The sequence below is a fragment of the Zalophus californianus genome, chromosome 12 (genome assembly GCF_009762305.2).
Source record: "Zalophus californianus isolate mZalCal1 chromosome 12, mZalCal1.pri.v2, whole genome shotgun sequence".
NCBI classification, from domain to species: Eukaryota; Metazoa; Chordata; class Mammalia; order Carnivora; family Otariidae; genus Zalophus; species Zalophus californianus.
In genome coordinates, this window is record NC_045606.1 from 27,911,882 (window position 1) to 27,935,044 (window position 23,163).

General features: G+C 35.3%; 1 protein-coding gene and 1 long non-coding RNA gene across 2 annotated transcripts in view; one reads left to right on the forward strand and one right to left on the reverse strand.

Moving 5' to 3' along the window:
• SEMA3A (semaphorin 3A) overlaps positions 1 to 23,163 on the reverse strand; it is a 463,873-nt gene that overhangs the window by 389,970 nt on the left and 50,740 nt on the right. The window contains exon 3 of the mRNA XM_027574766.2: positions 20,686 to 20,719. The gene's annotated coding sequence lies outside the window, so the exon portion shown is untranslated. The remainder of the gene's footprint in view (positions 1 to 20,685; positions 20,720 to 23,163) is intronic.
• Positions 17,045 to 23,163, forward strand: part of LOC113911871 — a 34,155-nt gene continuing 28,036 nt past the window's right edge. The window contains exon 1 of the long non-coding RNA XR_003516612.1: positions 17,045 to 17,147. This is a non-coding gene — a long non-coding RNA (uncharacterized LOC113911871). The remainder of the gene's footprint in view (positions 17,148 to 23,163) is intronic.

Here is a 23,163-nt window from a genome sequence, read left to right on the forward strand (position 1 = left end):
AGCAAATTTACCCTACTCAAAGGAAGAATTTAATCACTGATGCAGATAATTCTAGTTCTCAGGACCTATTACTTAACCTAACTAGAGGCCTAATTATAATATATTCAAATGAGCCTTACACTGTGATCAACACAACAGTGAGATCAACACAAAAGACTGCCATTCAATCTTTTATAGTATCATTAACTAGTACATAGAACAAAACACATGGAAAATATCTAGTAAGTTAATTATTCCCGTGCTTATCTGTACATTCGTGGACAGTTGCTACTATGAGTGAGAGTAAAAGATTTTATATCTAAACCTGCTTTAAATTTGATCAATTTAGAGAGAAAGCTTTGATAAATTTACCTCTTTACTGACCTAGTTTAACAAGCTCTTTAAACTTTAAGAAAAACAGTAACATTTAAAAAATCTTAGTATTAGACACTATCATGAATAATTTAAAAGCTAAGTCCCCTTTTGTGCCTGGACCTCACAGAGGTTTGGCTAAAGAACAGCCTCACTCCCTTCTATGTCAGTCAATTTAGAATGTTTGGAAACTTCATTAATCATTTCTTGGAGGGTACTCATAGGACACAACAGTCTCAATTACAAATAGGATCATATGAAAGTTAATGAGTCCTTTAAATAACTCATTGGTTCCTTGTTCCATTTATTTTTGCTAAGATGTTAGGGCAGAGATCACTTTTCTGTGACATTGGGAAATGAAAGATAATTGTCTTCTTCAGGTTTCACACCATTTTTATTTGTTATTAAGTGTTAAATTTTATTTTAGGCCTCTGTATTCCAGAATTCTAATCAAAGAAAATAATTCCAGGTTCATGACTTCAGAGGAGGAGAAGAGAGATCTATTTCATAATTAAAATATGTAAGAATAAAAGTGAACAAATATAAATCTGTTAAAAATATTAAACTTTTTTTCAGTCTGAAACTAAAAAACAGTATGTCTCTCTATGATTTACATTACATGTGGCAATAGTCGTGTTTAGTTAAGAAAGGTGAGGTTATATGGCAGTAAATATATATATATATATTATATATATATATATCTGAAAAAATATATATCTGAAGCTTAACAAATGAAAGTTCATTTCTCATTCCCACAAGGGCCCTGTGGATCCCCATAACATCCTAAGGCCATTATCCTTTGTACAGCAACCCTGTGATCCGGGCTGCTTCAATCATTATCTCAACACAAGTCTTTGTTGTTGCCAAGTTAGGGAAAGAAGGAGATTAGAAAATCAAAGCAAAAGTATTATAGCTTGAAAGATAAATGTGTCACTTCTATTCACCTTTCACTGATGAAGACTAGTTCTTGGCTCCACCTAACCTCTGGAGCAAGAAAATGTAGAAGAATAATGGAATATGTGGGGAGTATTATTTAAGGACCATCTCTGTCAGCCAATACCATTGTTCCCACTAATCTAGAAACAAATACACTCAACTGCTTTCCAAGTGAGGTAACTCACAGGTCCAATCCAGTCTTTGCTTCCAGCTCACCCAGACCTCTGGCTGATAGGTGAGAATCTCTGTATCAGGTTCAGACGTCACTACTTTTGATTGAAACTTATAAACTAAAAAGACAACTTAAGGGAGCCTCTTTGCACATGTACATACACATACATGAAGACTCAATAATAATAATATTAATATTAATAATGATAGTGGCAGAACTGAAACAGAATAGACACTGTTTAAGAAAGGACAAGACACAAAGCAGTCACTAGTCATAGATATTTGGTCCCTGTGAGCAGGCATTGTTAGTGGTCCTAAACTGGGGTTGGGGACTGAGGAATGTTCCTCCATCGGGTTTAGATTCTTTCTGGGAGCATCCAGAGAGTCCACTGTTTTCTGTGCCTCCTAGCTTCATCTTTAAGGATGCTTTGCCTTTCCCATTCCCATCAGAAATGGGTCTGGGGGAATATCCTCTATATGGAGTCTGAGGAGCTTCCCCAGCCAGCTTCCTCTTCAAAGAAAGTTTGGGAACTTAGAGTCATTTCAAGTCTGTAAAAGTCTTTTTATTTGGGGCTGGGAATCCAAACTCATAATTTCTTTACCAGTAGAATTTACAAATACCCAGTAGATTTTAATTCCAATCTTCTCTATGCATCTAGAACATACCCTGTTCTTTTCTATCTTGTACATTTCTACTCTTTCATTCCATTATTCATTCTCTGTATATAACAGGATTACACAGAAGCTGTTTGAATTTCTGAGCAAAGCCACACTCTTAATCTGTTCTTTGTCTTGAGTCATTTTACCAAATTATTGAGTGACACATTCTTGTTTTTTGCTTTGAGGCAATTTAATCAGTTGGACATTTACTACCAGAAATGTATCTATAAAGACTTTTGCACTCATCACTTATTACGATCATGAAGTAATTGCTTTACCAGCACTGGAAGGCTCTGTATTAGAGTCTCACTACCTCTTCCACTTCTGCTTGCAAAGTAGCCAATTCTCGTCTGAGTCCATTTATTTCTTTTATGCCTTGGCAAACAGAGTTAATAGCAAATCGTACACAGTATTAACATCCCACTTTCAAAACAGAGTCACAACTTTGTTAGGTACACGAGCTGCTGCTCACATCAACCCAGTGTTTTGCAATTATATGAAAGGAATCTCCATCTTTCAAAAGCCTCTATCAGTTCTCCCTCTGCTCGCCCATCACTGAATTGGTGGGCTGATAATTAGGGTTTTTTAGACATTATCTCACTTTTGGCACCAATTTCTACAATAACCAACATCGGCTACTTAAGACAGACACTATACATAGGACAGATTAGATAGGAACAAACAATGCCTACATCTCAGTGGTCAGGAAAGCAAAGGCTGATTTCTGCTTCATTCTGAATCCAATACGTATTTGAGCAATTCTGTGGGTATTGCTCTCCTGGAAGCAAATCAGTAATCCACGCTGTTTCGATGTTTGGGGTCCACAATACAAGGACTACAAGGTACTCAACAGAGGAAGAGAGAGACTGGAGAGTGGTGCCTGAGATTTTCACAATTTTAGCCCAGAAATGAGTTGCATGATATATCTTCTCATATGTTATTCTCCAAAAGAGTCTTGTGGTTCAAAATAAGTATAAGAGTACACATAAATGTAGGGGAGAAAATGGACTACTGGTGAAATTTCGCACTCGGCCACAAGAGAGGAAACTACCCCAACCCCATTGTGGAGAAATAACATTGTATTTACCTATTTTAAAATAGAAGTTTCTGGGCTGGGAGCACCTGGGTGGCTCAGTGGGTTACGTGTCCAACTCTTGTTTTTGGCTCAGGTTGTGATCTCAGGGTTGTGAGACCGAACCCCGCATGTGGCTGAACACTGCTGGGCATGGAAGCTGCTTGGGATTCCCTCTCTCCCTTTCCCTCCGCCCCTCCCCCTGCTCATGCGCTCTCTCTCAAATGAATAAGTAAATAAAATCTTTTAATTTTTTTTATTTTTTTTTAAAGATTTTATTTATTTATTTGAGAGAGAGAATGAGATAGAGAGACAGCATGAGAGGGGAGAGGGTCAGAGGGAGAAGCAGACTCCCTGCCGAGCAGGGAGCCCGATGCGGGACCCGATCCCGGGACTCCAGGATCATGACCTGAGCCGAAGGCAGTCGCTTAACCAACTGAGCCACCCAGGCGCCCGTAAATAAAATCTTTTAAAAAATAAATAATAAAATAGAAGTTTCTGTAGCTAACACTATCTCAAATGGAAAAAGAAAAAAAAAAAAAACAGGTATTCTAATGGTTAAGAGTGTGGGTTTTTTTTTTCTTTTTAGACAATCCGCATTTATTAGCTCTTGTGATTTTGGGCCTAGAGAGGTTAAATGAGATAATCTGTATAAAATACCAGATGTACTTCATACACCTATGAAATAATTGATGATTATTAGCTTTAATTGGGAAACACTAGTTGTGATTTTTCCACTTCCATACAAATAATATATATATATATATACACACACACACTATAGATATTTAATCTACAAGTTTCTGCTAATATTTAAAAATCACATTAGTGGAACTTGCCAGAGATACCTAATTCTTCTGTTGCTAGAAAAAAATAAAGCCACGTTTTTGCTTGAGAACTTCAAACTTAACCAGCTTTCCTAGAATTAATTTTAAAAGTGATCTGAAAATTAGAACCCATGAGACGCTATTCTAAGAAAACTAATAAACTGCGGAAAAGGATGGTCATGAAGAGGTTAAAAGGGTTAGGAGAAAGACAGAGTAAATTTAATGACTGAAAATATTTAATTTTGTTTTGGCCAAAGCCTAACTGATGTTAATTAAAAGACATACTCGCCTCCACCATTTTATTTTAATACCTGCGATATTATTCTGCTTGATCTCTTTTCCTTGGAAACTGTTGACCAAATGATACAGATACAGAGAATTCTGCTCTAATCAGAGAAAATGAGTTTTGACTTTGAATCTGATTTCGAGTCTGGCTCTTTTATAGCCTTCTTAACTTCTAAAGAAACAGATCTCTTTAAAAACAGAACCTGCTAGAATGTAGACACGTCTGACATATTAAAAGTCTGTTTGTTTGATCTTACCAAACAATTTGAATGTATATCAACAGAAAAGAAAGCTCACATCTGCCATAACAGGCATGTTTACGATCATTTTAATGATACCATTAGATGTTGCTCTTCAGGGCTCGCTATTCCAGGCTGTTGTATAAAAACCACGTGAGATAAGTTTATCACCTGTGCACAATGGAAATAACCTCATTAAATGAATCAGGGTAAACACAGATAGAAGATAGAACTCAATTCATTTCCTATGTTAAAGGATTTTCTTGTGGTAGAGGATACCTTTACTCTACACCAGGACAAAAACCCCCCAAAAACAAAAACCTACCACCACCACCACCACCTCCAACAAATATCAATGAACAGACTTTTCCTGATCTCAAAACATTTGAATTTCAATGTCTCTGGAAAAGGCTCTTAGTTGACAGGTGGGTTCTTAGCTCATGTAAGAAACCTGAGCTTAAAAAGCTTTTCCAAAACATTTACCTGGTTCTTAAGCTGTCTTGGATTTAGATGTTTTCAGGGAAGTTGGTAGTTAAGTAACCATAACCTTACTGCTTCTATACTTCTCTTTAAAAAGGGGTGGAAATTGTTGTGTGCCTTTTGAAGACTAAAAGAATTAAAAGACAATTCCTCCTGAATCTGTACTGTTTTTAGCACATTTTCTTTCATGTTTTTAGGCCAAAGGTTGAGTGTACTGTCAATTATGCTTAAAACTATCATGAAAAGGATTCTAGAAAATTTCTTTGGCTTAATTTTCAATATCTTAATTTTATACAGCCACCTCTATATCCAGATAACCAAACCATAGAATTCTTACCATTTCTTTCTCCAACTTTATATAATAGGAAATATGAAGTAAAACTGAATATTCTTTCATTTCTTCTCTATGTGCTGAAACTAGACTAATCCCCAGGAATGGAGGCACAAATAAGAGAAACATACATAAGTTTCTGGTAGCCAGTAGGTTATTAGAGGGATATAGCATCTGAGGAACATTTAGCTTCTGATAAGAGGCCCAGGACTTTCCCTGAAGTGCCATCTTATCATCCAAAGAAAACTTCCCAATTTCTTCTCTTCCCCCAAGGTTTATATAGACACAAAGCTTCATTAATATGATTAGGAAAATAAAAGTATGAAAGTTAATTGGAGTATTTCCTTACTGTTAGGATCATGGATAGCAATCTGAGGTACCAAAATCAAAATCACTCTTTATAATTACAAAGGAAGAAGGAACAAGGAACACTTTACAAAAAGGAGATATTATGAGGAGAAAGAAGTAAGACTCAGGTCCCCGATTCTATGTTTCACGTTGTGGGGATTAGACACATTGGTGGTGAAGTTCTCTGCAAAGAAAGCTACTTTCTGTCTGTCAAACACCAAATCAAGTGAAGAAAAAACACACTGCATAAGTTTTCTTGATGAGATAACAAAGGATCAAAGCTTATCTTGGCTTTGACTTTCCAGTTATGTTGGAAGTGCTCCACTCTGGTAGAAAATTGCTGAAGTGAATCTAATCTCTCTGTGTCTCTCCCCACGTGCCAATGTGATGTGCTCTCTGATTTTTCTACCCACTGTTTACAGAAGAAAGGCCTATTTTGCTAGTCTCAAGTATGTAATGATGCGCCCTGAGAGTGCATTTGGCTTTCCTGTCTCTGCAGCTTTTATGGTTTCATTTCCCCCTTTTGATTTTCAAGTATGTAATTGTGTAACTCAACGGTGCACACCTGGCCTCTGAGTAGTCTAGCCCAGGCTGGTAAGAAAACAATTCACAAATCTCCAAAGTCTTGGCAACATTAATATGTCAAATTTAATAAAACTGTACAGAGATCCTAAACATACCTGCTGAATACAGATTGGAGATACCTTTCCTATGCATAACCTAAGATCCATTGTTTAGCTAAGTAATTCTACTTAGAAACTTTAGTCACCATGGTAAAGAAAAAAAATTGCGCGTGCTTGAATGAAACTGTATTCCACCTATTTTCCTGTTGCCATATGCCAACAACAGTATTTTTTAAAAATGTTAATAAACTTGTATGGGATCAGGATGAAGGAATGTTTATGCTTTAAACAGAACTGATATAACTGTAGGCATACAAAAACTTTTAAACCAAAAGAGAGAGATGGAAAGAGAAAGAAAGAGAGGAAATATTTAAAATACATTCAAGGACACTCAGTAATTGATATAACTGGACACTGCCTATGTGAGGTGAGATGAAAAAGACACAGGTGATTTCCTAACCCTTTTTGTTCATCCTATTCTCTCTGTTGACATATTAAACTCAGGTTATCACGATTATTTTGTACCAAAGTAACAGCCACAAGTATTATCTGCATAAAGCAAAATATAAATATAACACTTACATAGGCTAGAGTGTTCCTGAGACACCTTACATTTATAAGGCCAAGTACAGCCACTGATTGTCTTGGAAGTAACACTGAAACTTGTACAGCTCCTTCCAGTCCCAATGCCATTGTGGTAGGAACCCTCTTGCACGTCTGACAGAACAAGATTTTTTTATTGATACTTTTCATATATCGAGCTAACTGAAAAAAGCTGGTGGTATTCAAGAATTATTATCATTGTAACAGCTGGGAACCAACTGCTGGGTCAATTTCAGTGATGTCTGGAGTATTAACTCCTTTACTCCTAGAAATAAAAAATGGTCTTTCTGGTCACAAATACAGCTTGTAAGAACGCTCTCCAGTTTTCTGTTGTTTTCTCCCTTTTCTCCCTGAGGTGCTACTTGACTCAGCACGTGTGACAGTTAAGATAACAATTAAGTAGATAGACATTCTAATGCAGAGGTATTGCGTCATCTAAGGTTTCTAAGCCATCAGTGAGTGCCAAAATTTATCTTAAACAGAGCCACAAAAGTGGGTTGATGCCTGAGCCTCTAAAGGTGGTATTGTGGGTAAGAGGATGAAGAACCAGAAACCTGATTTTTAGATACTCCTGACTTTTAGACACTCTTGCGAAGATTTGGTGAAACTTTTGCTCAAACTGTTGTTTGAACCACTCTGGGATGGAGACAGTGTGCTAGCAGGGGCTGAACTATTGGTGGGATGAGTAGTTAAAACTCAGGATGCTGGCCTGTGTTTAGTTACTCTTTGAAGCCAGGCAATCTGCCTGTGGCTGGCAATCTGGCCTGAGAGTTCACTCTCATAATTTGGAGCTTGACAGGGTTAGAAAAGCCAACTTCTGTTTGCCTACTTGAAGCTGGTGTAAGTGCCAGCAGGCATGCACATCAGTCTTACTGGGAGATACGGTAAGGAGGTGCCTCAGACTCTTCCCAGTACCTCTCTGCAAGGGGACAAAACCCTCTAGTAGAAACTCAAGGGCAAGCTATGCCTACTCTATCATAGTTTCAAGATTATGTTTAAACAATTAATTTTGACCACAGTGACAGAAGCATGGAATTGATTAAAAGCAAACAGATTAGAACCAAAACTTGAGGGAAATATGCCACTAATAAAATAATCTATCTGGCTTGGAAACATCTGTGGAAATCTCTGGGGCTCCAAACTATCATCAAAGGAGAGAAGGATGCTAACACAGTGGCTCCTCCAGGAGGAACATCTTCCCCAACATTCAATTCAGATGTGGAGGGAAAGGAAAACAAAAAGAAAAGCTCCTCTCTCAGTAATAGATCTAAAGGTTTTGGAACAGAAATGAGGACAGAGTGATCGGCTAATCAGGAAGCTTACTTCACTGCCAGGATAGGATTTCCTGCCTTTGCTATCCAACAGGGTAAGACACATGATTTCAACAGCAACTGATGTGTGTTTCCAATTGTTCACATTTAATAAATTTTTTTAAGGAATCTCAATGCCCAACATCAGGCTCGAACTCACGACCCCAAGGTCAAGAGTCCTATGCTCTACCGACTGAGCCAGCCTGGCACCCCTCCAATTGTTCACATTTAAAATGAATAATTAAGGTATCGCATTTCTTCTCCACAACTGTCTGTTGTGTGTGTGTTAAAGGCAAATGCCTTCTGCTTTAACTAAGAATCTCTAGACCATGAGTAGTCACATATAAAGGCAGAGAGTAATGCATATCACTTGGGTATTATAGAAAAAGTGCCATATGCAATAAATGGATGAGCCTTTGGGGTGGTTTCCTTTGTGAGGGAGGTGAATATCTCCCATGTAAAATGGGTATGGATGTTGAATAGCCATTGGTGGAACTATGATAGATACCATTAGTTTGCATCCCACCTTCCAACCCCCAACTTCTTCCCCCTTGTCAACTCCCAAAAGATTCTCATTCTTCTAGTTTTTGTGAAGCCAGAAATAGTCATGTGGCCCATGTCTGACTAAAGCAACCTAAAAATAATTTTACTGGGGTCTTGTTTGAAAAACAATTTGCTGAAAAGAAACAGGCAGAAGAAAATAACTGGCTGGTAGCACTCCTTGCCCTTTGTTTCTGCCTTGCAACTGTGATTCCTTGAGCTATGGAAACCATCTGTAGCCAAGACACAAGAATAATTAGGACAAATAGTCAACATACTAAGAATCAGAAAATAGTTTTGTTTGTTGTATTATTTACTTGCTGGATGATCCATGAAACATGAAATCTACCTCTAGGCATCTTTTCAAATAAACAAATGCCATTATATTGTGAAGACAGTGTTGATCCTTTTTTTTTTTTTCCACTTCTTACAGTTTTTTTGTTGTTGTTGTTCCTTACAGTTTGAAACATTTTTAACTGATTAAGTAGTGAGAGATTATTAACTCAGTCTTACCCCTATATTTACCATGCAATTTGGGAAATCAGGAAATTCTAGACTGTTTCATGTTAAGAAAGATTTTAATATGGAATCAACAGGTCACAGCACTCTGTGCATTTATTTGCCAATCTTTAATGAAAAGTTCAGGTAAAACTGGGATGTTATTTCTGTGTTATAATTCATAGGATACCAGTTTTCTATAGAATTCTAGAAGCTGACTTCATGAATATGTTACCTCAACATTAATTTGTCTTTTGTATCAGTTCTAACAAAAGCCTCAGAATCAGAATGAAAGCTGACAGGTGACTGAAGCAACAAATAAAAAACTTAAAAACTAAAACCTACACCTTTAAAATATAGAAAAGCAACATTGACATATAATAAAAGAAAGCATATGTAATCAGAGTTTTGAAAAGAGCACAAATAGAATTTTTATTGGTAGCAATTAGCAGACAAAACTGCAAATGGATCTCTCAATGAAAACAAATGAAAGTATATAAAATGTAACAAGTATCTTTTTAAATGTCTTTTGATAAAGTAAATGTAAAAATCTGTAGAGGCTCAAAAACAATAAAAGTGGAACCCTAGGACCTAGGTGCACTTAAATGCCAGTTTTTAACCTTACAATGATGCACCAAATCCAGGGTATGTTAAGTGTCCATTTTGATGGCTGTTCAGGGTCCACAAGATGCAAGACAAAGCCTTAGGTATGCCTTAAAGTACAGTAAATGGTGGGAGATTGCTCCAGAATCCAAGGTTCCTGAGAGATGGCACCTGCAATAAACCCACAGCAAAAGGGACAGTAAATAAACTTCCTTATGTCCCTGGTGTTGTGTGAAGGGGAAAAATGTCCTTTGGGAATTCATAACCATAATCTGGTCTTCATGTAGATTTTCTCCTCAACTTTACACAATTTATTTGGTGGGGTGAACCCCCAAGCAACTGACAGAGGTAAATGCAAAACCTACACTAAAGAATCTTAACTTCAATTCAGAACTCATAGACACAGATAAAAGCCAAGGGGAGAAATGTACCTACAAGTGAAAACTAGTACAAGTATACTTGTGGAGATACCGTGTAGTAGATGTATAAGACAGAAATTTAAACAAGCATACTTTATAAATTTCAGGGAAAAAAGTAAGTTTGAAAATCTGAGTGAGCATCAAGAGACTTTATGTCTGTGGAAATTTAAAAAAGAATCTAATCAAAGTTTTAGAGATGAAGAAAGTCAAGTGAAAAATTCAGCACATCCAGGTGGAAGGAAGAACTGGAAAATAAAACTAAAGAAAATATTGATGAGGCATTTGGGAGTTAAAATATCAACCAGTGGTATGAGACATAGAAGATGAATTGAAGAAGGCTGATATATGTCTAACTGAAATTCCAGAGTAAAAAGAAAAATAGGTAAAAGGCAATATTTGAAAAGAAAAATATAATCATGAATTTTTAGATATAATTATGAAGTTATAAATATAAATCTATAAATGAAAGACATCCAACTTTTTATTCTGGAAGAGTAAGAAATTACAAAGCGTTAATGAAAAAACCTTATGAGAAAGATACAGCAATACAATGTATAGTAGTCCTAGACCAGTAATTACAATCATATAAAATAGTAATAGAACATTAAAGACAAAAAATATTAGAAATGGCAAGAGAGAAAAGATATGCCCTTTGTAAAGGAACGGCAATAGACTCAACAGCAACAACGGAAGTTGGAGGCACTGTCCTAATATTTTCAGTATTGAAAGAAAGTAACTGTTTAACTTAAAATTCTATACCTAGAACTACTTTCCTTCAAGAAGCAAGTGAAAAAAAAATTGTTTTCAGGAAAACAAAATGTGAAGAAATTAACCTACCAACTGACTCTCATTAAGGAAACTTTCAAAGGCTGAAGTATCCGTAGCTAGAAAGCATTCCTGTTTGAATGTTTGACATGTAAGAAGAAATCATAAAAACATAATAAAAGTTTTATTTCTCTCTTTTCTATGTTTATATTCTTTATTTTATTTTCTTGCCTTAGAGAGGTTATCTGGGACCCATACTTTAATCCTCTGTTTCCTTGTCAAGGCATTATTTACTTCATCAGGTATGAAATAAGGTCAAAATTCTTAGCAGGATACTAGGAGTTAATAAATAAGTAGCATGTGTTAATTTTTGATCATGCCTTCATTGATGATTTTGATGACACCTTTATATCATTGTCCAACATAAGGTAACAAAAGGTGTAGGATTTCATGCTCTGTGTCCAGTTAGTTATATAAATGACAATATGACATATATATTCTTTTGCAAAAAAAAAAAAAACACAAAAATATGGTTATTGTTTGAGATTTCAAAATACTGATTTACATTTCCAAGTTTGTAATGAAAGTTTTTAAAGGCATACTAAAACACCAGGCCAGAAATTCAAAATGATACAAAGCCACAGCATTTCTATACGCTTGTAATATCAAATAATAATCTACCTTTATCTTGTTACTTAAATTGTCTAGTTCCAATTAAATGTATAGTATACAGAAAAATGAAGTGTGTGAAAAGTATGTCAACTGCTCAATAAACACTTATTGAGAGTTTCTTTTTCATTGAAACTTCTAGCACTTTTCTGAAATTACTGTAATTTTGCCAGAGTACTCTCCATGAATTTCTTTCCTTTTTATTTCATAGGTACCATGGGCACAGCATGCGTTGGACACATAATGTGGCGTTGTGGAGAGGAGTCAGACAAAACCCTCTAGGTGAGTAACACTGAGAAAGTCCTTATGGAGTTTCATTTCCTTATATGTAAATCTACATATTGGAATGATAGGCCATCTCTGGTAGAGTGGCACTTAGCCCATGAGGTTTTGTGATAATTAAGTGAGATAAATCATGCAAAGCTTATGAAACTGGGCATGGCATATGGTAAACAAAACGATTGTTCCCTCTTTGCATTTTTGTATGCCAAACACTAGGCTAGCTGACTCATGTCTTATTCAATTTACTTTTTCAGATGACTACCTAGTGTTTGGCACTATGGTAGCCTAGCCTAGTTATTTGGAAAGTAAAAATGAGCAAACTAACAAAACAACCAAAAGACATGGTTGACTGCAAATTCATTTTCAATTCCTGTCTCTCAACTTTCAAGCATGTTTAATCCAGCCACTTCCTCAACTTTCCTATCTATCCAGTCTTTTAGGCTTTCATCCCATCCCTCCTTATTGAAAGTAATAATAGCTACTATTTATTATGTGCCTACCATGTCCCAGAACCTATAACAAGGGCTTTATACTGTTTCATTTAACATAAATAAATCTGGTACCTTTTTCTCACTTTTTGTCCTGATTAACATCACTGTGGCCTATGACATTTCTGACAACTCACTTCTTGGAAAAATGTTTTCTCTCTATTTCAGAGGTACCACACATTTCAGGCACATCTCCCTCCTTTCTCAGTTCCTTACTTTAAAATCACAGTTGCCTGACAGTCCAATGAACTGTTTTACTCCTGCATCCCTCTAAATTCTGTCATCCTGGGTCTGCCACGCCACACAAATCCCAAGGGCACCTTTCACATCAGACCCTTTCATGTTACTTCCTTGGCATTTTACAACTGTCCAAATGTTTTTATTTTTATTAAAGATTTATTTACTTATTTTTAGAGAGAGAGAGAGAGAGTGCGCATGAGCAGGAGAGGTAGAGGGAGAGAGAATCTCAAGACTTCCTGCTGAGCCTGGAGCCTGACACCTGCTAGATCTCACGAACCCCTGAGATCACGATCTGAGATGAAACCAAGAATCGGACCCTTAACCAACTGCACCACCCAAGCGCCCCAGGTCCAAATGTTTTTAAATCAAAACTTTGAGGGGTAGTGATTGTGGCATTATTAACATTCAACTTAGCATTTACTTGAAATTCATGGTCAGAAGATTGTTCTCTTCCGTGGAACTCATTTGCTTACCCATGGATAGAAAACACCTATTGTTTAAATTCTTCTTGAATTAGAAGAAAAAAAATCTATTTTTGTGTGTGCTGGATTTAACTGTTCCCAAATGAGAAAAAGAAGGCAAATATATTTTCTGAATCACTGGCATTCTTGGACCAAATAAGTTAGGTGAAAAAAATTATAAAATGGAATATAATTTGTGGAAACTGGCATCTTTGAAAAAATGAATTTAGAGAGAAACTACTACAATTAGGTAAGAATTTTATTTCTCAGAGAATCATACACCGGATCCCAAGTTTCTTTGGTTATAAGGTATAAAATACAGGAGTTTTAATATCATTAAAGAAATATAAATATTATACTTTTCTCTCAAAAATTTTTTTGTGTTTGGAAAGAATAATACAGATCACATTAGGGAGTAGCATTAATTATATAATAAATTGATTTTAAAGACAATTTTCACACTGGGAAAGCCAAAATAAATGAATACAATGACTGTTAAATACTACTTTAGCCTCCCATAAGAATCAGTGACAATAAAACTAATGTTATCTTTTTTGTATTATATGACCAATTGTTTGCTATTTAAGGGAAAACACAAATTCACATGAATCATTATATTTTTATTCCCTAACACGCGTGCATACTATATATTATATATGTGTGTGTGTGCATGTGTATATACATATAACTACACACACCATATTTTTTCTTTACAAGCAGTGATTGTAGTTATTCATCAGAGGGCATTTTTCTTTTGTAATTTTCAAGATAAAAGGCATTCTTTTAATGTCAACCAGTGCCTATATGGTAATGCATTATGCTGTTAAGCAAGCAACCTGGATTTAATTCCCAGCCCAGATTGCATACTCCCCAGGCTACTTTGTTCAACACCTGTAAAGAAGAAAATAACTAATGCTACATGAAAGCACCAATTTTAGTTTTAAGGAGGGGTGCTAGTTTCCAATAAAGGAATAAAGTGTTATTTTGCTTTGTTTTCTGCTGGAAACGTAGTTGCGGCTTTTCAGCAGGAGATATAAAGCCACCCTACAAAGGGTTCCCTTCCCAGTGTATCCATTGCTCTGTGCACTAGCACATGTTTTTCTCATAAAGGGAAGAAAAATGCAGGTATTAGAGTTTCTAATTATATGTTTCTACAAACTGAATTAACACGGAAATGGCAAATTGCTTGGGGGAGCATTTAACCCCATGCCTTTAAAGCATTCAAAAGTATTTGTTTCTTCACACTTGGTCTCTTAAAAGCCATTTGACTATTTTCCCAGGATATCTGCAGCTCAAAAAATAGCTTTATATTGACACAGTGGCAACTACCAAATGGAATTTCTCCTAGCTTTTCTTAGAGGGTATAACTTTTCATGGCTCTCAAATCTTAAGATTTAAGAGAAGGTTATAGACTTGAAGTAAGTCAGTATATCAAAAAATGTTTGCATGCATGTGCATTTGTGTGTGTCTGTGTAAGTGTGTGTTTAGGAGAAAAAGTTAACTGTATCTCAGAAACATCAGTAGAGGTGTAGAGACAGCCATCTTCCTTATGTGATACTTGATCTCTGGAATAGGAATAGGAATAGGGGAAAAAAATGGTAGGGGTCTACTTGGATTTTTTTATAATATTGTAAGGTGATTGCGGTTATGCACTTCTATTTTAACAACTAAACATATTTAAGGGATAAAGCACAAAGCACTGTTACTGGAGCATAAACTTGAGTGGGATGTAATCAGACATCTAATCGTCAGAAATAATTTATCTTGCAGGGATATTAGAATGCTAGATCTCCCTTGCTCCCTAATTACTATGAATCATTGACTCTCTGTTCTGTTATTTCCATTATGGTGCTTCCAAAGTACAGCCAAATTGGTCTTTCGTATTAAGCCTATTTGAAAAAATAGACTACTAACATTAACAGTATTTCTTAAAATATTGACATGTGTGTATGATATATCCTTGATTCTACTTTTATAACAAAACAGGTGGGAAAAGTAAATGGGCTCAAATTTATTAAACTTTTTACATTTTAAAGGATACGTAAAAATTCCATTGAAAAATCTTGTTTTTTCCTATAGATATTGAGAAATTTTCTGATTTTTTTTTTTTGTGCAAACAACAAAGAGCTGGATTAAGAAAGACAATATTTTAGATTCAGGTTTGTTTTCTTCCTTCTTTCAACAAAAGGTCATGGACCACCTGTAAACGGGATCTTGATGGATTCAGTAAAATCTGTGAAATTGAATCCTAGCAATATAATAGATTCTATAAAATAGGCACCTTGTATCTCTCTCCCCATTTCTCCATTCTCTTGTGGTTCTTCCCTAAGTCAAATATGTGCTTATTTTTAAAATGCATGATTTCTATAAAGTTCAACAACATTTCTTGCCTTCTTTCTTAAGAAACCCATTGTGACTTTTTTTACTGTGTCGGGCAAACTTTGAACTCCTAAATGCTATTTATCATCACTCAGAACATACGCCTCGATAAGGCTACAAAGCAAAGTAATGGCTTGAAAAGCCTACTGATGAAAAGGTTGGTGGGGAGGGGTAGTGCTAACCGCGTACATGGATCCTGCAAGAGGCTACAGGGGGTCACAGGTTGTCCAGGAGTAAGGATCAAGCAGGGTCAGATTGGTTACAGCCAATTGCACAACCACATTCTTCTCCATTCATCCCCAGCTGAATCCCTAATTATGACCTACACAATCAGTGCCAAAGCACTAAAGAGTACAACTGTATTGTTCCATGGTGCGTGCTTAGGAGAAAAGCTGGAATTCGATACTTAGTCACAGTTTGCAAACAATGTGGTTGAACCACCTGAGGGGTCACATTTTTACATTCTGAGGCAATTTATTAGTAATGGTACCTGTCAGTCAGAAATCCCCCCAAAGCTCTTTCATTACTAGACATGACTTTGATATAGAAATGGTTCAAAGTAAGAGGCAAATAAAACAAGAGCTAGATCCTTTACAAAGAAACATCAGCATATTCCCTTTAGCCTTTCCTGATGAGCCATCTTTGTAGTTGTGCTCTAAGTGGTGTAAAGATTAGACTGGGTCAGTTATTTTAAAGCAAGCCTTTTTATTTGTCTATGAAGGATTTTTAAAGTTCCTAAACTATTTCCATGACTTCTTCCATTTTAACTCAAAATATAAACAGAAGCAAACCCTATGGTTGAGATACTTTATGCAATGACACTTCCTCAGGCTATAGTGACCCAGAGAGGGATGATTCAAAGTTTAAGGAAGCTTGTTTACATTTAAAAACACTGTTCTTAGTAAAGACGTTATACAGCTTTCTCCCAACACACACACACACACACACACACACACACACACAAAGCGCATGCAGTTACATTTTCAGTGCACAAAGCAAACTTCCATTTCTGACTATCAAGTACTTTTTTTTTCAAGACAAATATAAAGAATAAAAAACTGCTTTTCTAACCTCCAAACGAAATACCACGTTTTACAAACGTGAAATATTTTAATAATTCTTATTTATTTAATTTTCTATACATGCTCCTAAAATCATTACTCTTTGTTTTAAAGATTTATTTATTTGAGAGAGAGTGTGGGTGGGGGAGAGGGAGAGAGAGAGTCATGAGCAGATTCTCTGCTAAGCATGGAACCCCACACGGGGCTTGATCTCATGACCCCGAGATCATGACCTGAGCTGAAATCAAGAGTTGGACACTTAACCAACTGAGCCACCCAGGTACCCCTGAAATCATTACTCTTATATTTCTTTCTCACTACTACTGACTTCCATTTAGGTACTTATTGTTTATACCTGCCACATTTATGACATCACAGAATGTATAACCATATATGTAGAGTAATGTTGCCATTGCTGCATCGTCTCTAAATGAAATTTTTAAGAACGAAAGTCTTCTCTAAAGATTTTATGTGGGCCATTTAAAAAAAGGAACAAAGGATTTAAGGTAAGAAACCGAACACATAGTAGAAAACAAATCCACCAAATGAAACAGTGCATATAGGGAAGAAAGATCTGAAAGCAGCCTAGATTTTATTCCATCTATTCCTTTGTTTTATATTAGTTATTTAAAAAAATTAAACATACAAAATCACATGATGGTTAAGACAATGTAGTCCAGTAAAAATAACTAACATTTCAAAATCATTGTTACATGCTAGTAAATATGATCTATGCTTTACCTGTAATATCTCAATTCTCAAAACAGTCTTATGAAGGAGGTATTATATATTTTTTAAGATTTTATTTATTTATTTAAGAGAGAGTGAGAGAGCGAGAGAGGGAACACAAGGAGGGGAAGAGGCAGAGGGAGAGGGAGAAGCAGGCTCCCTGCTCTGCAGGGAGCCCGATGCGGGGCTCTATCCCAGGACCCTGGGATCATGACCTGAGCCGAAGGCAGACGCTTAACTGACTGAGCCACCCAGGCGCCCCTTAAGTAGTTATTATTATTCCAATTATAGCAGATGGGGAAAATTAGGCTTATGGTCACACATATTGCCTCATTATAAACTCTTGATAGCTTTATCAAATGATACTTTATTGAGTCTTACAATCATATTTATGGCTTAGCCCCTGCATTATTAGCCCATTTTCAAAAATAGGTTTATAATCAAATGTTCACCATTCTTTGAAATTTGAAAGATATGCACATGTATATGAACTTCTGTACATTTATCTCTTGACTCCAATTCTGAGCTCCTTTAACCATTTCCAGCACCCATACACACTGACGTTTTAAAATAAAATAATTAACTCTGCAAATACCAGTGTAATAATTGGTCCAAGCAAGAATCCTCAGAACATGCTAAGTCACTGGCTAAAATATTGTTGGGGAATAGGGTCTGTATATAGTCCCAAAATAACACCCACAGATAGCTTGATAAATACATGCAATAAAATGTAACTTTACAATGGAGAAATCCCACTAACCAAGTTACTAGTTATCCATCAACTATGGTTACCCAGTGAAATCCTGGAAATCCTTTTAACCACATGATTAAACTTAGCATATTAAAAAAAAAAGGCCCATTGCCATTATGTGAGTTTCATATAATAGGAAGTACACAGTATCACCTACAGTATTCTTGTCAAAATTTAACCTGATTTTAATCATGACTAAACATTCAGGCAAATCTTTTGGGTGGAACATTCTAGAACATAATTATCTTGCATACTTAAAAGAAAAATAAAGGTCAATATCATAAAAAACAACAACAAAAAAAGGTGAAATGGAGGGACTGTTCTTCCACATTAAAGGAAACTAGAGGGGCATGTAAAATAATTTTAATACAGTATACTTAACCAAACCATGGGTCAAAATAATCAAACAAATAAAGAACTATAAAGAATACTCTTGAAGCACTTGGAGAAATTTGAATAAGGACTTATGTTAGAGAAGATTACTATTAAAGTATAATTTTTAAGAAGTTAAAAACATGACACAAATATAAATATGTATGTCAAAGATTTTATCTAGCTCATCAATTAGCGAGGAACCAGTAAACTCTTAAAGTTAGGCCACAGATTAAATGAGGAGCTAAGTTTCTATAGGCAAATTAATGAAAGATTATTAAGATCACATTGCTGGGTTAGATACAAAACAAGGGCAATAAACTATAGGTGTCACGGTTATCTTTTTCAATAGACAGAAGTCATGTGCATCTGTACAGACAAAAATCTGTAAGTTAACTTATTCTATTTTATAAAGCATAGGTGGTATAAAATAGATCAGCTGATAGAAAATTTACCATCTCGTACCACTGAGTGTACCAAAGGAAACTCAGCAATCTTTTGTCTGTTAACAAGTTTCAGACTGTTTTTGACATTGTGAAATCAAGTTTAAGGTTCTTGGGTGTGATAAAGAATTGCTATTTAAGTAGGAAAATATCCTACCTTTGAGAATATACATGCTGAGATATTTTGGGATTGTGTTTCAAAATGTCTACAGTTACTTTCAAATGATTCAGAGAAAAATACTGCTTGGCAATGGCAGAAAGCTAATGTGGCAAAATGGTTAATACCCGATAAATCTAGCTGATATGTTACATAGGTGCTAATTTTGATTATTTTCCAACTTCTCTGTAGGTTGGCATTTTTAAAAATAAATGTTTGCAGACATGAAGAATGAAATATTTGGCTTGTTTTGGCATTTTTCTTATTTAAATTTTAAGATGAGATCAGTTTGCTTGTATACATGCCCTGGTTTTCTAGTCATTGAAGGCAGTATAATTTGGAGCGTAGGCTCTCAAGTTCTCAAGAGTTTTTTTTAGCAGGTTTTAAACATCAAAATTGCTACTTATAAGCTGGGTATATGTAAATATATACTGTGCTCACTTTTCTCACCTCTATGATAGGGATGTGGTATCCAAATTACCTAGCATATATTTAATACTCAATACTCAACATATGCTATCTAATTTAATTTCATATTCTATATTTTACATATCTTTAGTAATTATACCAGTGGTCTCCATTTGGTTAACTAAACTCCTAGGATTTCTTTAAAGCATAATGTGGTCCTAATTCCACAAGACCTCAAAAGTACGTCCATGTAAACTAGGCTTGCTTGTACTGACTTATGAAAATCTTTGATATCTTTTGTAATTGGCCGGACATTTATGAGCTCTTTTTATTCATGGTCACCCTTTGCCAATCAGCATTTCTAAAAGGAAGTTATAGTCACATTCATTTACTCTGTAAATGTGAAGATCTGAAGTTGAAAAAATCTGTCAAACATGGAATTTTGGGTTTAAAATAAGATAAGAGCTATCTCAATTAGACTAATAACCTTCAGTTTGATACCAGATTGGAGAAATTATAGGAACCAGGGATTCAGAAAAATGCAATGTTCTTAAGGTTTTTTCCCCTTTTCTTTGAAAATGGACAGGTATAATTTAAAACAATATTTGGAAAAATGGCTTCAGAGTAAAAACAAACTTTCACAGGGGAACATGATGCAGAGGCTATTCAACTATTTTTAATCCACATGGAGCCACAGCTCTAATATAACAGACTAATTAGAAGAAAGATTCTGTTCCAAGGAGAAATAAAATTCAGTTCCTGGCTTTTTCATTAAGGACCCCATGGTACCTGCAATTTTTAAGGCACAATCCTTTGAAAAACCCTAATTTGCTTGATTACTGTAACTGGCTAAAGTACTTTCACATTTTGGCTCTGTGCTAAATTTCTTTTAAATTTGGCTGTTTTATAAATAGATATTTAACTCTGGCTCAGAGAAACTCCACTCCCAACATGAATAAAAAGTACTGTACTTACACTGTGATTTAGTAGTGCTCTGCTTTATTGCAAATAAACAGTTCAAACCTGTTTCAGATGCTCTGTACTCATTGCAGACTCCACTATAAACTATAAATTTATGATAAATATAGATAGCTATGATGCTGTTTGATCTAGAATTCATAAGGTCATGAAAACCTTTTGGATTTTTAAATTGATGAATATTATTGAATAAAATGTTTACTTACATGACAGAAAACAGGAATATTCACTTGAAAGTTCCTAAAAAAATAAAGAGATACAGATGGGTTATAAATTTAGTCCCTTCCATCAAAAATTCTATGACTAGTTTATGTTTCCTTTATAAAACTTTATTTTATTTCAACTATAAACTTAATCTCACAAAAATTTCTGTTAAAAATTTTAATTGTATAGTAATTTAACTTAATACCCTGGAAAACATTTTTATTGCCTACGTTTAAACAATGTCAATTATAGTAACAAGTTACTAATTTAAAAAAATAGCATGGTTTTTCAATTTTTCATTCTATATTTGTATTAATAATCAGTTATTCCCAGGCATCAACTTAGATGTGAGGAATATAATAACTTAATTCAAATTAGTTTATAGGTAAAAACATTGAAGTAGTTACTGAAATTTTGATTTGTAACTCCACTTTTTACTTTTCTGTGATTTAAAAGACAAATGCATAAAAACAATTATAAAGCTATTATTGGGCATGCAATATATAAATTTACAGTTTGTGCCACCAAAATAAAAGGGAGGAGCAGAACCATACAGGAGCAGAGTTTTGTACGCTACTTTGGTATCAATGAAAACTACACTGTTATAAACTTAGGATATTCATTGTAATCTCTATGGTATGCAGAGAAATACGAATCTAAAGAGACTGCGTTCAAACCTGGTCAGTCTAAATCCCCGTCTGTGCTCTAACCACGTTATGCTACCTCTCATTGCAAGAAGGGATTTGAATTATTCACTCATTCACTAAGAAAAGATGTGTATTGACCATCTAATGAAAACTATTTTAACAGATTCTGATATTACACTGCTGAATAAAATAGTAAACCTGCCTTTCCAGTAGATTATAGTAATCATTGTAGCATTTCAATTCATTATAACATAATACACACAACTGTAAAAAACAAAACTCTTTTAAATAAGTCCAGGATGAAAGGAGAGCCATGTCTGTGGTCTCAGTGCTATAAGAGTACTATGGAAAGACTCAAAGGTATTGGACTTGGAGATGAATTTGTCACTATGTGGTCTCTGACACATCCTCAAACACACTTCCTATCCATCTTCCTCCATAGCCACCTTGATTTCTTTGCTGTTTCTTAAAAACTCCAAGCATATTTCTGCTTAAGGCCTTTGTATTTGCTATTCTTTCAGCATAAATACAACCCCTGAATGTAACCTTGAATCTCCCTACCTCATGGAGGTCACTTTGCTGAAGAGTTGTTCTTTAGCCACACTGTAAAAAAGAATTACATTGCTCCCCAGAGATCTCCTACTTCAATTTCTTTCTTATACCTTTACTTTTTGTCATAGCAGTTTAAATATTTGTAGGTCTGTCTATCTATCTACCTATCCAACCACCCATCATCCATCTATGTTCAATGTCTTTGTTTCTGCAAATGAATATAAGCTCTTTGAGAGGAAACGTTTTATTCATTTTGTTTACTACTGTATATTTAGTTCCTAAAAAATATCAGGTTCATGACTGGCCCTCACTAAGTATTTTATGATTGGTCTGGTCAATGGACCACAATCAGTATTATGTAATTTTTATTACATCTAAGAAATGAGCAAATAAACCTAACACTGCCCTAATTATGTAGTTATAAAATTAGGAGAGACTTAAATATTCAATCAGCTATTCTGCCTTTTTGTAAAGCACATTGTGTGTGTGTGTGCGTGTGTGTGTGTGTGTGCGCGCGCGCGCGTGTGTGTGTGTGTGTGTGTATTTTTACAATTTAAAAGAAGAAAATTCTCACAACACTCCTTGGTCTCTTCTCCGAACGTAACTCATAAAATCATAGGATTCTTACAAATCTAATTTAAATATCTCCTAATGAGCTCTAACATTATTTCCCTTCTTGACTATTAGTAAAGAGAAGCTTAAAACATTATACTCATTGTATTAGCTTTTGATATTTAAAATTTAATACCTTCTAGAACTAATCTACCTTTTCAGATAAATACTTCTAAATACTTTAAAATAATTAAAAGGAGGGGTGCCTGGGTGGCTCAGTTGGTTGGGCCACTGCCTTCGGCTCAGGTCATGATCCTGGAGACCTGGGATCGAGTCCCACATCTGGGCTCCCTGCTCAGCGGGGAGTCTGCTTCTCCCTCTGACCCTCTTCCCTCTCGTGCTCTCTATCTCTCATTCTCTCTCTCTCAAATAAATAAAATCTTTAAAAAAATAATTAAAAGGAAATTCTGACATATATATTATCCAAACAACATAGTTAACTAAAAAACATACTTTCCAAGCAAGGAGACATTTTGTGTAAGAACTATGAAACTCTCTTTTTTTTTGTTTTTATGTTACGTTAATCACCATACATCATTAGTTTTTGTAGTAGTGTAGTGTTCCATGATTCATTGTTTGCGTAAAACACCCAGTGCTCAATTCAGTACGTGCCCTCTTTAATACCCATCACCAGGCTAACCCATCCCCCCACGCCCCTCCCCTCTAGAA